At 43.0% G+C, this 16,640-nt stretch overlaps 1 protein-coding gene across 4 annotated transcripts in view; it reads left to right on the top strand.

Annotated features, from left to right (window-relative positions):
• The first annotated feature begins 12,993 nt into the window (after positions 1–12,993).
• Positions 12,994–16,640, top strand: part of nin (ninein (GSK3B interacting protein)) — a 163,315-nt gene continuing 159,668 nt past the window's right edge. For all 4 annotated transcript variants that reach the window (XM_078233948.1, XM_078233946.1, XM_078233947.1 and 1 more), the window contains exon 1: positions 12,994–13,247. The gene's annotated coding sequence lies outside the window, so the exon portion shown is untranslated. The remainder of the gene's footprint in view (positions 13,248–16,640) is intronic.

Here is a 16,640-nt window from a genome sequence, read left to right on the forward strand (position 1 = left end):
ACCTGGTTCAAGCCCCGCCCCCGAATATAGACACCGCTCACCGAGTCCAATCTCCCGGCCCCTCTGGTGGCCCCTCTGCTGGAGCCACGTCCCCGCCCCCCTCCCCGGAGCCCAAACCCCGCCCCCGGAGTTACATCCCCGCCCCTCGGAGCCCAAACCCCGCCCCCGGAGCCCAGACCCCGCCCCGGGAACCCAGACCCCGCCCCCGGAGCCCAGACCCCGCCTCGTGCTAATTTACCTCACAGCTCCACATTGGGCCTGGTAAACCCTGGACCACAAACCCTTCCTTTGGTCTGGGGACTTCCAGAATGTTTCTCAGTGAAGCTGCTGCTGTTTATTGTATTTGTCCCTGAGATGTGAGTGTTTCTGACTAGGCCAGCATTTATTTTCCATTCCCTTTTCACTGAATACTAATACATGTGACAATAAAAAATCAAATCAAAACCCTTTCAGCGGCTGGTGCTGAGCTGCGATTTTCAGTCATTACAGTCTCTGTGCTGTAGGTACACACACTATGCTGTTAGAGAAATCTATAATCTTGAGACAAAAATCAGTTTCAAGTCAGGACGATGTGTAGCTTGAAACACGCCGGTGGTGGTGTTCCTCTATCCTGGGTGTGGACGATGCTACTTGAGGAGCCTTGCTGAGCTGCTGCAATTCTCACTGTAGATGATGCACACTGTAGATAATGCACACTGTGCATACGTGGTGAAAGGACTGAATAACTAAAGTGGTGGATGGGGTGTCAAATCAATCAGGCTACTTTGTCCTAGATGATGTTGAGCTTCTTGAGTGCTGTGAAGAGCAAGTGAAGAGCATTCCATCTCACTTCTGAATTATGCCTACTGGATGGCAGGCAGGATTTGGGAGTCAAGGGGTGAGTTACTATCTGCAGAATTCCCATCCTCTGACCTGCTCTTGTAGCTATAGAATTTGTAAAGTCGGTCCAGTTCAGTTTCTGGTTAATGTTAATGCCCGGGATGTTGTGGCAGGGGATTCAGTGATGCAAATGCCATTGAATGTGAAGGGAAGACATTTAGATTCCCTCTTGTTGGAGATGGACATTGACTGGCTTTTGTGTGGTAAATGTATCTTTTTCTGGATCAGGAACTCAAGAGATCGAATGCTACAGGCTTGAAGTCAGTGCAAAGCAGATCTTTTCAGAGTGGGCAGGGCTGCAGTCTTACTTAAATTACAGAATCGCAGAATTGTTACACTGCAGAAAGCGACCATTCAGCCCATTGTGTCTGCACTAACTCTCTGAATGAATATTTCACCTAGTGCCATTCTCCTGCCTTGTCACCGTAACCCTGCACATTGTTTCTTTTCAAATAATCATTTAATTCCTTCTTGAATGCCTCGATTGAACTTTCCTCCACCACACTCTCGGGCAGTGCATTCTAGAGCTTAACCTTTCACTGTGTGAAAAAGTTTTAGCTCATATCACTTTTGCTTCTTTTACCAATTACCTTAATTCTGTGGTTCTCAATTCTCATGCCAGTGGGAAAGGTTTCTCACTCTCTACTCTGTCCAGGTTCTCATGATTTTGAATACTTCTATCCAATCTCCTCTCCGGCTTCTTTTCTCTGCGGAAAAAAGTCCCAACTTCTCTAATTTATCTTCATAACTGAGGTTTCTCATCCCTGGAATCATTGTCGTCAATTTCTTCTGAACTCTCTCCAATGCCTTCACACCCTTCCTAAGATGTGGCACCCAGAACTGTGCGCAGCACTGCAGCTCACTAGTGTAAGGTAGTGTAGGGTAAATCATGATTGACTAATTTGATGGAACTCTTTGAAGATGTAACAAGCAAGGTGGATAATGGTGATCCTGTAGATGTAGTATATCTGGACTTCAGAAGACATTTGATAAGGTGCTACACAAAAGATTAATGCACAAGGTTAGTTCACATGGGGTTAGGAGTAATTCATTAGCTTGGAGATAAATGGGTCTTTTTGGGTTGGCAAACCATAACTAGTGGGGTGCCACAGGGCTCGGTCCTCGGGCCCCAACTATTTACAATTCATATTAATGACTTGGATGCAGGGTTAGTAGGTACCATAGCCAAATTTGCAGGTGACACTAAAATAGGTGGGATAGTAAGTGAAAGAAGAAATTTACAAATGGATATTACAATTTACAAATGGTTAAGTGAATGGGGCAAAATTTGGCAATTGGAGTTTAAAGTGGATAAGTGTGAGGTTATCCATTTTGGTCAGAAAAATACGCAAAGGTAAATAATTATCTAAATGGAGAGAAGCTTCAGAATGCTTTGGTGCAGAGGGTTCTGGGTGTCCTTGTGCACAACTCACAGAAAATGAGTATGCAGGTACAGCAGTAATAAGGAAGGAGAATGGAATATTGGCATTTATTGCTAAAGGAATAGAACATAAAAGCAGTGAATTTCTGCTGCTATTGTACAAATCATTAATGAAACCGCACTTAGAATGTTGTGTACAGTTTTGGTCCCCATATTTGAGGAGGGATGTAGTTGCATTGGAGGTGGTTCAGAGGAGATTCACTGAATAGATTCCAGAACTGAGAAGTTTGTGTTATGAAGACAGATTGGGCAGTTTAGCCCTATAAGCCCTGGAGTTTCGAAGGATGAGAGGAGATCTAATTGCAGTGTACAAGATGATAAGGGGGGATTGGCAGCGTAGACGTAGAGAGGATGTTTTCTCTTGTGGGGCAATCTAGAATGAAAGGTCATAGTTTTAGGATAAGGGGTAGCAGATTTAAAACAGAGATAAGGAGAAAGTATTTCTCTCAAAGGCGTGTGAGTCCGTGGAATTCAGTACCCCAGAGCGTGGTGGATGCCAGCACATTGGATAAATGTAAGGAAGAGGTGGACAGATTTTTAATTAGTAAGGGTTTCAAGGGCTATGGTGAACAGGCAGGTAATGGATTTGAGGCCAAAATTAGATCAGCCATGATAATATTAAATGGCGGAGCAGGCTCAAGGGGCTATTACCTACTCCTGCTCCTAGCTCTTATGGTATACTCCTTATGGTAATGTCTTATACAAGCTCAACATAACCCTCTTGCTCTTGTGCTTTATGCCCCTATTAATAAAGCAAAGGATACTGTATGCTTTATTAACTACTCTCTAACTGTGTCCTGCTGCATTTAGTGACTTATGCACTCAGAATCAGTATGTTTAAAGTAGAGATTGACAGATTTCTAAATGATGTGCGGGTTAGGTTGATTGGCCAGGTTAAAAATTGCCCCTTAGAGTCCTGAGATGCGTAGGTTAGACGGATTAGCAGGTAAATATGTGGGGGTAGGGCCTGGGTGGGATTGTGGTCGATGCAGACTCGATGGGCCGAATGGCCTCCTTCTGCACTGTAGGGTTTCTATGATTTCTAAATGCCAATTATGTAAAGGGATATGAGATTAGTGTGGGAAAAAGGCATTGAAGTGGATGATTAGATATGGTCATCTTTATTGGCAGAGCTTGCTCAATGAGCTGAATAGCCTCCTATAATCCCATGTATCTCTGCTCCTGATCCTCTTTAGAATTTTACCCTTTATATTATACCATCTCCCCATGTTCTTCAAAATGTATCACCTCATATTACTCCACATTGAACTTCATGTGCCATCTATCTGTCCATTCCACCAACTTGTCTATGTGATGATGCTGTGCCTTTAAGAAATGCATTTGTGTCATGTTTGTCATGTAGGATTGGTGTTAGCAGTCAGTTTTGTCAGTACCCAGCAGCCCATGTTGTTACTGCAGCAACATAATTGATCTTAATGGCTGGAATGTTTGTTTTAATCTGGATTAATGCAGGGTTGTTAGATCAGTGTTTTCCCCTGAGGTTTTTCAGAGTGGGGCTTGATTAGGTTGATTGGCAAGTAAGGTTATGTGACTGGGCAGCGCTAGACTCACAGAGAGAAATCCAGTTCAGTTGCTGTTTGGGATGTGTAAAGAGAGGAAGTAGCTCTCTGTCTGTCTCTTTCTCTCCCTGGATTTGGAGACCATTGCTACTATCCCTTTTATTCCATGAGCTGTAAGCTTGCTCATAAGTCTGCTGTACAGCATTGTATCAAATGCCTTTTAGAAGTCTACCTACACCACATTAACAGCATTGCCCTCATCAACCTTCTCTGTAATCTCTTTGAAAACTCCAAAAAGTTAGTTAAACTTAATTTGCCCTCAGGAAATCCATGCTGGTTCTCCTTAATTCGCCCACATTTGTCCATGTGACAATTAATTCCGTCCCAGATTACAAAGTGAGAGTGAATTTAGATTAGATTGAAATGAGCAGCAAGAGTGAAAATTGGAGGGTTAAATACATTGAGGTACTGCAGCATTATGTTGGCATTAATTTTAATGTAATTATATTTAGAGTAACCTACTCTAAATATATTATGATGATTGAAGTGAGCATACGCCCATTGCTATTTATTTTGCAGAATCCAGCAACAAGACGTAAATAATATGTATCCTTCAGAGTAAAAGCAAATTACTGCGGATGCTGGAATCTGAAACCAAAAGAGAAAATGCTGGAAAATCTCAGCAGGCCCGGCAGCATCTGTAAGGAGAGAAAAGAGCTGACGTTTCGAGTCCAGATGACCCTTTGTCAAAGCTTTGACACAGCTGGACTCAAAACATCAGCTCTTTTGTCTCCTTACAGATGCTGCCAGACCTGTTGTATCCTTCAGAGGTTCAGTACAGAAATAGTACATTTATATATTTAGGGTGTAACTTCACCCACTGCAGGCATACACTTGGAAAGTTACCCCTCAAGTATATTTGAGGAGGTGTTTCAATTATCACCTTTTTTGTTAATAAATTAAGTTTTTTTTAAAATACAACTATTAATCAGGCTTTGCAAGTTTTCATGGTTTGGTGTGCAAGTAAATGATTCTTCTGCCTGTTTTTTGAAAGATTAGAACCAAAGGATTCAAAATCAGTGGGCCTTGCACTGTTGTCAGATTTTAAACAATGCAAAACCTCCAGCTCCCAATCTATTGCACTAAATTTTCATGTCAGGGTCATCAAGGGGAGGTAATGGCCTAGTGTATTATCGCTAGACTATTTATCCAGAAACTCAGCTAATGTTCTGGGGACATGGGTTTGAATTCCGCCACGGCAGATAATGGAATTTGGATTCAATAAAAATATCTGGAATTAAGAATCTACTGATGACCATGAAACCATTGTCGATTGTCGGTTCACTAATGCCCTTTATGGAAGGAAATCTGCTGTCCTTACCTGGTTTGATCCACATGTGACTCCAGAGCCACAGTAATGTGGTTGATTCTCAATTGCTCTCTGAAATGGTCTAGCAAGCCACTCAGTTCAAGGGCAACTAGGGATGGACAATAAATGTTGGCCAGCCAGTGACGCCCATGTCCCATGAATGAATCAAACAAAATGGTGTGGGATGTACAACCCCCTTCATTTCTGGTATTACTGTGGTATCCACCTCACTGGGAAAGCAGGAATTTTGGAGGGGCATCTTGCACTAAAGCTGACTAGGATGCTGTCCAAAGATGGGCAGAGATAATCAAATTCTGTACCATTCAAAGTTAACACCAAAGGCAATTGATTATTCCCAAAGACAATTGACCATAATTTTCAGATATATGCTTACAGCATACATGGTGGTTAGAATGTAGAATTCTTTACCACAAACTATTATTGAAACACAGGAATTAGAAATCTGGCAAATGAATCATTTGTGGTCTCCATTACCACCTGAATCTTGGCCTGGCACACAACTTGCTTGTCATGCGCAATTGAGCACAAACTGTTGGGAAGCATCCATTCCCACCTTGAATGGCATTTGGCAGCATGGAGAAAATTCAGCCTATTTGCATACAGTGCAAGTCCAATAAACTGGCCTGTTTCTGTCATGTAACCAAAGATATTAAGGGATGTAAGACAAAGACTATGGAGTTAGGTCACAGATAAGCCACAATCTCATTGAATGGCAGAACAAGCGTGAGACAGAAACTCGTTAAGCCATCTTCGACAGCACCTACCCAAACCGCAACCTCTACCACTTAGAAGGCACAGGGTAGCAGATGCATGGGAACACCTCAACCTGCAAGTTCCCCTCCAAACTACACTCCAGCCTGATTTGGACTATATCGCTTTCCTCCACTGTCGTTGGGTCAAAATCTTGATAGGGGATCTCATAGAAACATATAAAATCCTGATGGTACTGGACAGACTAGATGCGGGAAGAATGTTCCCGATGTTGGGGAAGTGCAGAACTAGGGGTCACACTCTAAGAATAAGGGGTAAGCCATTCAGGATTGAGATGAGGAAGAGTTACTACCACAGAAAGCTGTTGGGCCAATTCGTTAGATATGTTCAAGAGGGAGCTGGACGTGGCCCTTGTGGCTAAAGAGATCAAGGGGTATGGAGAGAAAGTGGGAGTGGGATACTGAAAGTGCATGATCAACTATGATCATATTGAATGGTGGTAGAGGCTCGAAGGGCTGAATGGCCTACTCCTGAACCTATTTTCTATGTTTCTATGTCTATGTTTGAAACACCTTCCCCAGCAGCACTGTGGGTGTACCTTCATAGTAAGAAGTTTAACAACACCAGGTTAAAGTCCAACAGGTTTATTTGGTAGCAAAAGCCACACAAGCTTTCGGAGCTGCAAGCCCCTTCTTCAGGTGAGTGAGAATTCTGTTCACAAACAGAGCATATAAAGACACAGACTCAATTTACATGAATAATGGTTGGAATGCGAATACTTACAACTAATCAAGTCTTTAAGAAACAAAACAACGTGAGTGGAGAGAGCATCAAAACAGGCTAAAAAGATGTGTATTGTCTCCAGACAAAACAGCCAGTGAAACTCTGTGGGGGTTACAGATAGTGTGACATGAACCCAATATCGCAGTTGAGGCCGTCCTCGTGTGTGCGGAACTTGGCTATCAGTTTCTGCACAGTGACTCTGCGCCGTCGTGTGTCGCGAAGGCCGCCTTGGAGAACGCTTACCCGAATATCAGAGGCCGAATGCCCGTGACCGCTGAAGTGCTCCCCAACAGGAAGAGAACAGTCTTGCCTGGTGATTGTCGAGCGGTGTTCATTCATCCGTTGTCGCAGCGTCTGCATAGTTTCCCCAATGTACCATGCCTCGGGACATCCTTTCTTGCAGCGTATCAGGTAGACAACGTTGGCTGAGTTGCAAGAGTATGTACCGTGTACCTGGTGGATGGTGTTCTCACGTGAGATGATGGCATCTGTGTACCTTCATGACATGGACTGTAACAGCTTAAGAAGGGCAATTATGGATGGGCAATATGAGCGATATTCACCCATGAACAAAAAAACAAAAAAAGGCCTACTCTTATTCCTATGTTCCTATTCTATACCTGGTCCTCAATATTCCAGGAGGACAATGGAAACACTTTAAACCTCCCTGAAGTAATCAAACATCCCGCCAACTCATGGGAGTCCCTGTCTTACGACCGATGAAAATGGATGTTTATTTGAGAGACTTTATCGGGAATCCGTGGAGACGAAGTGCAGGTGTCAGAGAGAGCACAAAAATCTTCAAACACTTCATCTGCCAACACCACATGTGGCAGAGTCTGAAGATCATGCATTGGATTTATCAGCCATCCCAGAACCCATCAAACCAGAGTGGAAGCAAGACACCCTTGATCCTGAGAAACTCCCTAAGAAGAAGAATTCCAAACCAATTCCACTAAAGATGAAGGTAAACTGGAAACATGAACTGTAAGTGGTACCTCAAACCAGCTGCAAATGGTTTAGTTTGGTGATAATGTTTTCAATTTTTCAGGAGTGGATGAAGTTTGCAAGTTTTAAGTTCTGCATCAGTGTATTAAGTGGCAAACTTGCTAAAGGAACAATGTGTAATGTTGTAGTTTTGTAATGTTTGTAATGTTGTAGTTACACACATGGTGGTGCTGATGAGCTAAAATATAATAATTCTGTGACTACACGCCGTGCTCTATTCAAGGACGGTGCTAATTAGCAACCAGTTTAAATCACAATTGTCGAATCATTCTTCAGAAAGTCAGGTAACACTTTAATGTGATGAAATGAGGATCATAATTCTCGGCTCTGAATTCAAGAGCTGGACTGTTAGTTTTTGGTGCCTTTAATTCTGTTGCTTTCTTGATAGAGTTTCAGGAACAGAAATAAAAAAGATTTCTTACAATCATTATTGATATTTTTTTTCTTAGCACCCTTTCCTCTCTCTTAGGTTAGCAACTCCTCGCTAGAGCACAGTTTTATGAGCACTGGAACCAAAAGAGAAAATGCTGGATTATCTCAGCAGGTCTGGCAGCATCTATAAGGAGAGAAAAGAGCTGACGTTTTGAGTCCAGATGACCCTTTGTCAAAGCTGGCATCCGCAGTAATTTGCTTTAATGAACACTGGGCCTATTTCAACATTGACGACATTTACCTATCTGGCAATTATTTGTTTGAGTCTTCATGGTGAATTTTGATAGATCACTAGATGGCAGAAACATCACAGCGTAATGCAGTCCAAATGTCCAGAAGTGTGTTATTCCAGTAAAGGTTTGTCGTAAATACAAGAGTTCTGATCTAGTACCCCTCTGGAACCCAAGGATGCTGTGAGTAATAAATCTAGACTAACCAGTCTATGATTTAATGTTTTGAGTAAGACAACCCTGAAATCCCTTATTTCCAGCTGTGTGTGCAGTTTCTCTGAGCGTTCTGCCAGTCTCCTGCCAGAGCTCCATTAGGAGAGTAACTAAATCCCAACAGAATTTGAGGGCCAATATATTTAAGCAGTTTTTCATGTTCCTCCCTTCATAATTTCAGAAAGCTCATTTAATATGTTTATAATATATTTGCAAAATATTTATTTTAAAATATATTCTTCATTTTGAAGGTTTGGTCTCGAAATAAGACACCAGGGTGGGATGGTCATTTTTTTTGTCCAGTACAAAAACTTGGGAGCAGAAGACAAAGCATATTTATGTTGTGTTTGCATTGGCTGTCATACCCAGCAACTAAGAACATGGATGCTCTTCCCTAGAAAGAATAGCAGAATTTGGGATAATATCTGATACTAAACTTACAATAAGTCTTTTCCAAATAACAATAGAAATGTTTACATTTATATCAGGTTTTTTTAAGTTTACCATCATAAAGTGAGCAAGAGTATCCAAGGCCCTGGTCTCTTTGTTCTGTATTACCTACCGTGGACTCAAGAAATACACAAAGAAACAGCTGAAGGCACTGGATACTGCAATGGTTATGTTCCTTGTTAACATTCCAGCAATAGTCCTAAATACTTGTGCTCCAGAACTTGCCACGTCCCTAGCAAAGCTGTTCCAGTACAACACTGGCATCTACCCAGCAATGTGGAAAATTGTATGTCCTGTACACAAGAAACAGGACAAATCCAACCCAGCCAATTACTGTCCCATCAGTCTACTCTCGATCATCAGTAAAATGATGATCAACAGTGCTATCAAGCGACACTTACTCAGCAATAACCTGCTCACGACGCTCAGTTTGGGTTCCGCCAGTGTCACTCAGCTCCTGATCTCATTACAGCCTTGGTTCAAACATGGACAAAAGAGCTGAATGCCAGCGATGAGGTGAGAATGACTGCCCTTGACATCAAGGCAGCATTTGACCGAGTGTAGCATCAAGGAGTCCTAGCAAAACTGGAGTCAAAGGGAATTGGGAGGAAAACACTCCACTGGTTGAAGTCATCCCTGGCACAAAAGAAGATGGCTCTGGTGGTTGGAGGTCAATCACCCCAGCTCCAGGACATCACTGTAGGAGTTCCTCAGGGGAGTGTCCTAGGCCCAACCATCTTCAGCTGTTTCATCAATGACCTTCCCTCTATCAACGTCAGAAGTGGGGATGTTCGCAGATGACTGTACAATGTTCAGCACCATTCACAACTCCTCAGATACTGAAGCAATCCATGTCCAAAGGCAGCAAGACCTGGACAATATTGAGGCTTGGGCTGACAAGTGCCAGGTAATGACCATCTTCAACAAGAGAGGATCTAACCATCGCCCTTGACGTTCAGTGACATTACCATCACTGAATCCCCCACTATCAACATCTTGAGAGTTGCCATTGACCAGAAATTGAACTGGACTAGCTCTATAAGGCGGCACGGTAGCACAGTGGTTAGCACTGCTGCTTCACAGCTCCAGGGACCTGGGCTCGATTCCCGGCTTGGGTCACTGTCTGTGTGGAGTTTGCACATTCTCCTCGTGTCTGCATGGGTTTCCTCCAGGTGCTCCGGTTTCCTCCCACAGTCCAAAGATGTGCGGGTTAGGTTGATTGGCCATGCTAAAATTGCCCCTTAGTGTCCTGAGATGCATAGGTTAGAGGGATTAATGGGTAAAAAATGTAGGGATATGGGGGTAGGGCCTGGGTGGGATTGTGGTCGGTGCAGCCTCGATGGGCTGAATGGCCTCTTTCTGTACTGTAGGGTTTCTATGATTTCTATGATTTCTATAAATACTGTAGCTACCAGAGCAGGTGAAAGGCCAGGAATCCTGTGACAAGTAACTGACCATCTGACTCCCCAAAGCCTGTCCACCATCTACAAGGTACAAGGCAAGAGTGTAATGGAATACTCTGCACTTGCCTGGATGAGTACAACTCCAACAACACTCAAGAAGTTCAAGACCATCCAGAACAAAACAGTCCACTTAATTGCTGCCCCTTCCACAAACATGCAATCCCTCCACCACCGATGAACCACAGTGGCAGCCGTGTGTATCATCTACAAGATGCACTGTAGGAACTCACCAAGGTTCCTTAGGCAGCACCTTCCATACCCACGATCACTGCCACCTAGAAGGACACGAGTAGCAGATATCTGGGTACACCATCACCTGAAGGTTCCCCTCCAAGACACTCACCATCCTGACTTGGAAATATATCATTGAGTCAAAAATCATGGAATTTCCTCCCTAACAGCACTGTGGGTGTACCTACACCTCAGGGACTGCAGTGGGTCAAGAAAACAGCTCACCACCACCTTCTGAAGGGCAACTGGGAAGGGCAATAAATGCTGCTCTAGCCAGCGACGCCCACATCTTGTAAATGAATTTAAAAAATCAATTATCTATCTTCCATAGAATCTTTATCCTTCTTCTAAGATACACACTACTGAAATTAGTTAACACTGAGTCATGTTCCTGGAAGGATAATTACCTAAAGAATGAACTCTATTTGCTGATGGATTACAATGTCTATTTTTATCAAGATCTCTCTTTAAAGTATTAACTCTTAAGTGGGGATATGAATCCCCTGGCAGCAATGCCTGTGGACTTTATTCAAAGGGCCATTGTCTGTGAGCAAGTTATTCAACCATATGAATCTTCACAACCAATTTTGTCCTTACCAGATGTCCAAACACACAGATGTCCAGTAGGGGTCACCGGATTGCAAACATGAGTGTGAATGCTGGCCAGCATTCCCCTATCTATAACAGGAATATGAGAACAATTGTAATAATTCTACTGCTATTCTAGCTAAAATATGCTAATTCAGCACAGGCCAGCAATTGAACCTGTGACCTTTTGGTGAACATGTCTTCATGTCACTCAGCCACCTAGGGAGTTAGTTCTTAAAATGTGTTATACTCACAGATACAGCAGGAATATATTTTATAACCGGAAGCACACAGACCCATTTTTTATTCATTCGTGTCATTGGCAAGGCCAGCATTTATTACCCATCCTTAATTGCCCTTGAGAAGGTGCGTTGAGCAGTCATCTCAAACCATTCATAATGCATGTGGTTTACCTACTCTCACTACTGATAGGGAGGAAGTTCCAGGATTTTGGCCCAGTGATAGTGAAATATGGTAATATATTCCAAAGCCAGGATGGTGTGTGACAAGAGGGGACCTTGAAGAAGGTGGTATTCACTTTGCACACGTTGCCTTTGCCCCCCTAGGTGTTAGAGGCCATGGATTTGGGTGGTGCTGTTGAAAGTGCCTTAGAGAGTTTCTGTCGTGCATTTGTAGATAGACGTAGACATAGACACCTACAATGCAGAAGGAGGCCATTCAGCCCATCGGGTCTGCACTGACCACAATCCCACCCAGGCCCTATCCCCATAACCTCTCGTGTTCACCCTGGCTGGTCCCCCTGACACTAAGGGGCAATTTAGCATGGCCAACCCACCTAACCTGCACATCTATGGACTGTGGGAGAAAACCAGAGCACCCGGAGGAAACCCACACAGACACAGGGAATATGTGCAAACTCCCCACAGACAATGACCCAAGCCGGGAATCAAACCTCGGTCCCTGGGTGCTGTGAGGCAGCAGTGCTAACCACTGTGCCACCGTGCCACCCCTGGATGGATGAATTTTAATGTTTTGATTTCATTTGATTTATTATTGTCACATGTATTAGTATACACTGAAAAGTATTGTTTCTTGTGCACTATACAGACAAAGCATACTGCACATAAGGAAGGAAAGAGGGTGCAGAATGTAGTTTTACAGTCATAGTTAGGGTGTAGAGACAGGTCAACTGGTTGATAAGATGCTTAACAAACGAGCTGATGTTGATCTTCTTGAGTGTTACTGGAGCTCCACTAATCCAAGCAGTGTAGGGTATTCCATCACATTCATCACCTTTACCTAGTGGATGGGAGGAAAGCTCAGGGGAATCAGGGGGCAAGTTACTTGCCACAATTCCCAGCGTCTGGTTCATTCAACGACCTGAATGCAGCTAAACTTGGGGTTGAGTTTTTTTAAAAATTTTTTGCAGATGGTCACTGCCTGACACGAATCTTACTTCCACTGCTCAGTCACAATCCTTTTGATTATATTTCCCGCAATAAACAAAAGAGGGCTGGGCAGTCGCTCCTGTGCTTGTTTCCTCACCATTCGGTGCCCGGGTCTGACAGTCTGCAGAAGAGGCTTGGAATGGGGAGAAGGTGAAATGTTCAATAAAGCGAAAGCACTCGGCTGAAAGAGTCCATCTGGGAGAGTGTCACATGGTTCAGTGCTCAGCCCTGACCCCTTACGTTTTAATGCGCAGAGGATGTTGCATTGAGGCAGGCGCCTCCTCTGTGACAGGAGCTGTTTGAAAAGCTGCAGTCCAGCAGCCGCGGGTGGCAGATCGCGGGAGGCACAGGCACAGGCAGCGGGAGTGAGAGCAGGTTCTCCTCTCCTTCGGCCGCTCTTGATGTCCCGGGGGGATGAGCTCCTGCAGCATCGACATTCTCTGAGCTGCGGGGCGGCATCGCGGAGGCCGGGGAGCGGACTCAGATCCAGCAGCAGTCGGTAAGCCTCGTCTCAACTGGCTGAATGAGATTCAAAGCTTGTGGGGCACACCATTGCCCCCTTGGAAGCAGCAAAGCTGCAGGAAGTGTGGAGTTACGGCTGGGTAGGGGTGACCCTCAAGGACATTGTCCTCTGTCACCTACAAAACATTTTGCTGCCGTAAAGTTGCTGACATGTTTTTTTTTTGGATAAATTTACTTTTTTTTATTGAACATTGTATTTACTTTTAGAAGAATCCCAGCCGTTTATGTGTGTGTGTGGATTAATTGTTCAGGGCTTTGGTGAATTTCTTGGTGAATTAGAAAGCTGGCTGGAATTGGGATCTGAGTTTTGGGATGAGCCACTTTCCTGACTCTTCCATTGAGCTCCCCGAGCCGTTGAGATTCCTCCCTCCCCTTTCAGAATGAATCATCATGTATGTGTGTGTGTGGGGGGCTGCTCCAAGGTTTGATGTTCACCAATGTCTTTGTGTGGCAAGCCTTCACATCTTGAATCAGGGACATACTATCAGGCAACATCCATGCAGGTCACAAACAAGCAACGATTGTTTTTTTTGATCTGTGACCAATTTCAAATTCCACATTGTACACAGTAACGGCCAAGAGACTTGAACTAGTTCCTAATTTGTAATAGTTTATCATTTCGTCCTTGGCTGATGGGATTTACAAGTATTCGCTGAGCACACTGTTGCTTCGATCGTTATCCTGATGCTGGTAATGCTAAAGATTATTTGCAGAATCTTCCAATAATGCTCTGACCAAGCGTGCCAACGTTAATTTAACCTTGCTTGTCTCTGTTTTACAAAATTAATTAATTTCTATTTTCTCCTGGTGATAAACCTTAAGTAACATGTTGCCCACTTCTTTAAAAAAAGATGTGGCTTACAGTCAAAGCCGGATTAAGAATTCTTGGCAGCCTGGACAGCAAGAATATTCAGGGCCCCTCTGCACCCACACAGTGAAAGCCACACCTGCCAAATCCACTAAAATACAGTGTAATAAAATGCATGAAGAAACAGGCTTGGCCAGTGCAATACATTTCTCACTGACCTCCCATATTCTATCCTTTATAAGCCTCATTTGGGTGTCCTTATTTGGACCAAATGCCATTCTCTTATCACCCTGTGCTTGCTGACTACATTGGCTTCTTGTAAAATAAGGCCTTAATTTTTAAATCCTCATCCTTGTTTTCAAGTTCCTTCATGGCTTTATCCCTCTCTATCTGTATTGCCTCCTCCAGCCCTGCAATCCTGCAGGATATCCACTCTTTCAATTCTGGGGTCTCTGGAGCATCCCTGATTCTGAGCACTGCATCATTGCTGGCCATGCCTTTGGCTGCCCAGCTCCAAAGCTGTGGAATTCTCTCTGTAAACCTCACTATCTCCCTTGCTTTTCCCCTTCAAAACCTATTAATTTAACCGAGCTCTAGGTTAATCTGTCCTAATAAGACTTTGGCCAGAATTTTCCAGCCCTTCTCGTCTGCATGATCTTCCGAGCTGCTAAAGTTGAACCCCCCCCCCTGCCGCAGTAGGTTCCCCAGCGGCAGGGCTGGTGAGCCATGCAAATTGCTATTGACTTTGGTGGGACTGGAAGCTCCCATCAGTGGTCAAGAGCTCGCTGCTATGCTTAGATGAAACTGATCTGGTGGCTGAATGCAGTTATCTCCTTTGTGGCAAGTTTTACTGGGGTTGAAGTTTTAGTTACGCTCCTTTACATGGAGTTCACAGGTGTGTATGTTGTTAATCTACCCTGTAGCTCTATCAAAATGATACTATTACTTTTCTAAATGACTCAATATTAAAATGCAGCAGGATCCTCTTTCAGCGATGAGAAACGTTTTGATGGATACAGTGGTGACATGTGAGCTTCAAGTCATTGGAGATTGTAATTGAAAAAAATATGATTCATTTAGTCTTTGGAACTCACCCTAAACAATAGTATAGAAATTGCAGAAGGAAGTCATTTCTCCCATTGCACTAGTGCTTTCCTGTATTGAATATATTAAATGAACTCAACTTATTATTTTATAGTATCTACTTCAGTGACATCTTGTAACAATGCGCTCTATGGAGTTGGGGGCAGAGAGAAAAGCAGTTTTTCTTCTCATTGCCTCTTGAGCTAGAATGTATTCCTCATTGCTCCCATTATGGCAACCAATGGAAATAATCTCTCTTACCTCCTCAAAGCCATTCAAAATTTTGAAACTCTTTTGGAGCCACCCTTTTCTGCAAAAGTTCCAGTATTGTGGACAATATTTATTCCTTAATATCACTAAAAATGAATCATTGTAATTTATCTCATTAATCTTTGTTGGTACATTGTTTACAAATGTGTTGCCGCATTGCATTAACGTTGCAACAGCAACTTCCTTTCAAAAGTACTTCATTTGCTGTGAAGTGCTTTGGAGCATTGCAACATCATCAAAGATGATATATAAAAATATTACAGATATATATATATATATATATTATTCTTTGCTTCACTTTTTGAGAAAGCTTTATAGCTGGGAACATTTAGTTTCCAGTCTTGCCCTGGACAAAGCCAACAACAATATGCATTTATGTATCCATTCTAATTAATTCCTCTATTATTTAGAATGCTTTGCAAGTTTGCATATAAACCAGTAATTCTGGCTCAAACGTACTTCACAGTAATATTTCCCTTCCATTTATTTGGTCAAAATTGCCCTTTTGCCTATATCCATCCCCAAGCTTAATATTTTGGCCTACACAGCTTTTTAGTAAACTTATTCTTAGCCCTCCTGTCCATGCCGTTAAGGTTTGTCTTCTTAGTTAAAAAGATTTCCTCACTGCTCTGTACTCTCTCTCGTCTCTATGAGGACATTGTTACTTGTTTGCTACTTCCTAATTATTCATTTTACATTGGGAACATAATGCGATTGATGGGGAGCAGTAGTACATGGTTGCATCTGATTACACAGTGTATTATGTACTGTTCAATTGTTCAAAATGCCCAAAGTAAAATTTCAAATATGTAAATGGAAATCATTGGTTATTTACGAACTAACCACAGTACTCTCTCCCTGTTGCATCACTTTCCTCTCTGAGGAGGCAACTAATAGTTGAGTCATGCCTTTCTTCATGGATGCATCACCGTTGCTTCATATTAACTATCAAGAGCTGCCTTTACACAGGACCAAATGTCACCCACTAAATATTTCCTTTCCTGAGACCTATTGCTTCTTTGCCGTTTGATGCTGTACTTGATTAAGCGCCTTGTCTCGGAAATCACAGAAGGAGAATACTTTCATATGGTGGAGGCAGGCACTGGAACTTGGTAAACATGAACATTAAGATGTCACTGGGAGGCTATCTCTAATTTATTTTGACTCAAATGTTTCTACTTTAAATGGAACTCGAGGTCTAAAGCATAG

The sequence above is a fragment of the Mustelus asterias genome, chromosome 18 (assembly GCF_964213995.1).
Source record: "Mustelus asterias chromosome 18, sMusAst1.hap1.1, whole genome shotgun sequence".
Lineage (NCBI taxonomy): Eukaryota > Metazoa > Chordata > Chondrichthyes > Carcharhiniformes > Triakidae > Mustelus > Mustelus asterias.